The 5,131-nt window shown below is 38.9% G+C and overlaps 1 pseudogene; it reads left to right on the forward strand.

The window, feature by feature from the left end:
• The first annotated feature begins 381 nt into the window (after nt 1–381).
• Nucleotides 382–2,117, forward strand: LOC122559254 (annotated as a pseudogene).
• The last annotated feature ends 3,014 nt before the right edge of the window (nt 2,118–5,131 follow it).

Here is a 5,131-nt window from a genome sequence, read left to right on the forward strand (position 1 = left end):
ATATTGTTGATGTGATGTGGCTGTTATGGTGATGTGGACGTCACATTTGAATTGGTGCCTGTGTGTGAGCTGTGAATTTTGGTATGAAGCTTGTAACAATGCTATGTATATGAGGGTGAGGTAAAGCACTTGAATTTAAATTTTAAGTACTGATAGAGATTTTTATGAGAGATGAAGGTTTAGTGAATTAAAAACCACTTATCTTGACTCTTATGAAATCATAAGCTTTTTTCTAATTCCGAATAACCTTTTGGAGCAGCACTCTTGGCATTGTACTCCATTATATTTATTTTTAATGTGAGATAAAATCATTCTTTTTCCATGTGCTTGTGTTTTGTGAAAGCCAGCAGCTTGTGAACATTAGAACATTTAAAGTATTGAATGGTGTCTGCTCAAACAGCTGATGGAGTTCATGATGATAGTAGTGGACACCAGGACTTCAATTCCATTGATGCATACAAATCTCAGGAAGCCACAACCAATTCTTCACTCATACTTGCTGCTGTTCAGATGCCAACTTATGAAAAGCTACTGGATGATGCTTTTGACTACGCAAAGAGTTGTGGTGGATCAGAGTCTGAACAACTGTCCACTGTCATAGACAAGCAGTTTGTCAATTTTGGTGTTGAAAGTTTGAAAAAAATTCCTGGCAGAGTTTGTATAGAAATTGACACAGAGTTATCATTTGACCAAGATGCCATGGTCCAAAAAGCCCAACTGGGAGAAAGTGAGGACCACACATGCTGGAGATCAGAGTCAAAGAGTGTGGTGCTGGAAAAGCACAGCCAGTCAGGCAGCATCCGAGGAGCAGGAGAGTCAAGGTTTCGAGCATAAGCTTTTCATCAGGAATTAGGGGGTGGCCAAAGGTGGCTGAGAGATAAATGGGAGGCGTGTGGGGCTGGGGAAAGGTAACTGGGAATGTGATAAATACATGAAGGTGGGAATGAAGGTGATAGGTCGCAGAGAAAGGTGGAGTGGAAGGAAAATATACAGGTAGGACAGTTCAAGAAGGTGTGCCGAGTTGGAAGGTGTTCTTGTGGCACGTTTCAGAGAACATCTCTGGGACACAGGCACTAAACAACCTTACCGCCCTGAGGCTGAATGCTTTAAGTCCCCTTCCCACTCCACCAAGGACATGCAGGTCCTGTGCCTCCTCCACAATCAAACCCTAGCCACCTGACACCTGGAGGAAAAATGCCTCATCTTCTGCCTTGGGTCCCTCCCACCACACGGTATCAATGTGGATTTCAACTGTTTCCCCATTTCCCCTCCCCCCATCTCATCCCAGATCCAACCTTTCAACTATGCATCGCCCTCTTGAACTGTCCCACCTGTCCATCTTCCTTCCCACTTATCTGCTCCACCCTCCTCTCTTCACCTATCACCTTCACCTCCACCTTCATCTACCTATTGCATTCCCAGCTACCTTCCCCCCAGGCCCACCTGCCTCCCATTTATCTCAGCCCCTTTGGGCAACCCCCTCATTCCTGATGAAGAGCTTATGCTTGAAGAATTGACTCTCTTGCTCCTTGAATGCTGCCTGACCGGATGTGGTTTTCAGCACCACACTCTTTGATCCAAAAGGCCCAGTGCCTAAGTCAGATGTACAAGGATGCAGGAGTTGACAAGGATCATATTCTCATCAAACGTAGTTGGCTGAGGCAACATTGATTTGTCCATTGTGGGTCGCATTCTAAAATTGCATGTGGCTGACACTGATAAGAAAAGCTTTGAACCATCAGCAGACTCAAGTGTGCAAAGTGTAACAAAGATCTACAACTATCGTAAGAAGTTTGGTGCAAGACTATTGTCATGGGAGTATCTTTTTGAAACACTGCTGAAATCAAGGCATTGCTGTAATTATCTCACAATATCTCCAAAACTGCTAGAAGAACTTAGGAAAGGCAGTGAACAGCTAACACCTGCTTTGAGCATTAACAACACCCTAGCACTTGACCGACAGAAAGTTGAAATGAATGAGCAGATCTTTTGTTGGTATAACAATAAAGACCAGAGGGTGTGAATTGTCTGATGGGATCTGCAACTTTTCCACTGATGCTGTTAAACTAGAAAACATGCTAAAGGTATGGCTTTTTACTGCCAAGAATGGATGCTAGGTGTCTCTTGCACACATCCCTATCTTGAATTCATGTGATTTGATGGCTGAAAATTTAAACTTTCACTTTGACCAACCATGTACTGTATATGGTACACCATACATTGTGTCATTGGTGTACCTGCTGTTGAGCAGTGCTTTGATGTTGGCTTGTGTGATCTAGTGCAATTCTTTCTAATAAATGCATAAACCTAAATAAAATTACAGTACAAGATGTTCCAATGTTTGAAACATTTATTTCTGTCAGAGAATCAGGACACTCTTGGAGTGTTTTGATATATCATCTGGTTCAGTTTAAGGGTCAGTGAATAGCTGTTCAAATAAGTCAATAGGTCAGTGAGAGAGAGTTAGAGAAGGTGGCTCTATAGAGTTAAAGTGTTACTGTTAGCTTTGTTCCCATGCAATTCCATCAAAGTTTAATCCATGGGCTATAGAGTTCTGTGCAGCACAGTTAGAAAGCTGGACTTCAAATAGTGGTGTGTTGGTGGAATGCAGCGTTATGAAACACAAGTGGATGCGATCTCAGGAGAAATTGAGTAGTTGGGGAATGAGCAGTTGTTAGTAGTTTTATGGCTGAAGAGATTGGACCGTGATTGGATTGAGAGACTATAGCCTGGTCAGAATTGTGGGATATAGTCTCAGAGTAGGTCAACTCAGATAGAAATGAATACAAGAAGGCAGCGTTAGGAAGCTCAGGAAAATGTCAACATTGTGAAATCGCTGTTTGGTTAAAAAAAAAACTAATTGTGCCAGTAGTTAGGTCCTTGTGATAAATCTGAAGCATCCTGAGGAAATACTGATTTTGGAGAAGAAATTGAACTACCAGGACATGAATAGTTATTTGGACAATTCATAGTTAAGCTTTTCTGAATGAGTTTTAAGCCTCAATCTTCAGAAGTGAAGAACTAGAATTTATTGTAAAGGCTTCAACATTTGAACGAGACTTGGTGACTGTAATGGAAGACATATATATCGTATTCTGGGATTTTGAATTTCAAAATATAGACAGATGGATGTAGATAGGTTCTGTGAAAGTTTATTTATAAAATGAGAAAGTCACTTTGGAACAGTGACATAAATACATCAATTATAAGAAACTATGTGCTTGCAATTGAATGCCTGGGAAAATCCCGAAGTGTTAATGGATAAAATGTTGGGTATATGACAGGAAGAGGAAACACATTAAGGCAATAAGTTTCATTTTGATTTCAGAATGGAAGGTTATAAGTTTCAGTTCAAAAGAACCTAAAGGTTAGTTCATAAGGTGGAATTGTTTTTCCTAGCAGAAGAATCAATTTAGTGCAAAAGCAGGAACCTCAGCAGAAGTGGTTTCTAGTCTAGAGCTCTATATCAAGAGAGTTTGGATAGAAATCTTCAAATGATTAGAACTGAGAAAGCTTCAGATATTAGCATTGTTAAAGGTTCATGACAGCAGATTTGTAATGAAGTTGTAAAATTGTTTCCACAATTTGAAAAGAAGAAATTTAAAAGCAAAATAAAGATTTTTAAGAGCTGAGAGATAGGGATGATATTTTCCTGGAATTGACTATAACAGATTGTGTTGGTAAACTAGCCAACGATTTGTTTTGATGATTGTATTCTAATTATTTTCACCTTCCTTCTCAAAAGTGCTCAAATTCTCTCAGTTCCTTAGCATCAAGCACATCACTTCATTGCCTGCTCCGATTGTCCAGACCATGGTACGTCTGGATGATGTAACACAATTTGCCCACACTATAACCAGGAGGGCTACACCAGATCAATCCAAGCAGCAGAACTGCATCTCCAAGAGCCCTATTGTCTGCTCCATCATGACCCTAGTTGTATGCTGTGCACTAGCTTGGTGTAAGTGCCTCACTGGTTGAGTGAACAACACATTGTGTTAAAAATGGAGTCTCTGCTGCACTCCCAACAGCTTCCCATCCCAGACCCACATTGATTAGTTAGGCTTTCATTGCATTCAGTTGAGACCATTTTCACAAGTACATTGGGTACCTGGTCGGCATAGATGTAATGGGCCGAATGGTCTGTTTCCATTCTGTTTGCCTGGGTTTTGTCCCAGCCAATTTCCAGATTTCAGGGAAGGTAGCTTGTAGTGAAGTCAATGAGCATTGTGCTACCATCAGCCCCTATAATATTCCACCCCAGAATGTCATTCAAGCATTGTGACAACTAGTCCCAAAATAGCCATTAACCATTCTTTCTAAATTGTAAATATTCTGGAAATTTATTTGTATGGAGTTTTTTCCTTCAGCCACAGAAATATCATAAAATAGAAATTATAGTAGAGAGTAAAAACAATAACTAGATTAAAAATACAGTAATGAATTATAAGGAAGGTGTTTACTGTGTAATTACACAGCTTCCAATGGTTAATTTCAGTCTATTTGTACAAATTATTGGAATTCCTGTTATCAAAATTAAATGGAATTCGAATGAAAAGAGCTAGCAGCTTTTTTGTTTCTCCCTGGCATTTAAGACAAATTGAAAGTAACAGAAAGTTCAAACTTGTTTTCTGAATTGACTTTATATTTAATTGGAAATATATTTAGAGCATCTTTTAAATATTTGAATACTGAAAGTTACAGAAAATATGGATCTGGGAGATTGATTGAAATCATTAATTGAAAATTAAGTGTGGTTTCATTTCTGAAAATGTCAGCTTATAAACTTTACAAAATGACACTTTCATAATAATCGATTAGTATGCGTGATGCAGACATTAGTTTCCAGAGATGTGAGCGAGGTGAATGCCAAACTCATATTTTTCTTCATAAATGTAAAAGTGGGATCTCCATCCATAAGCTTGCAGGTGTAACTTTTTTTTAACTGTAATTTTATTTCAGAACTTAACTACCTTTATCTGGCCCTTGCTGTCATAGTTTTACAATTATTTTCCATCCATATTTGTTCTTAAACTGCATGAGAAGTCTTAATACAGAGATAATGTATGATATATTCTTGTTAATTGAAGAAAATGCCTTTCATAAAACAAAAGCGAAGTACTATGAATGC

The sequence above is a fragment of the Chiloscyllium plagiosum genome, chromosome 18, assembly GCF_004010195.1.
Source record: "Chiloscyllium plagiosum isolate BGI_BamShark_2017 chromosome 18, ASM401019v2, whole genome shotgun sequence".
NCBI lineage: Eukaryota > Metazoa > Chordata > Chondrichthyes > Orectolobiformes > Hemiscylliidae > Chiloscyllium > Chiloscyllium plagiosum.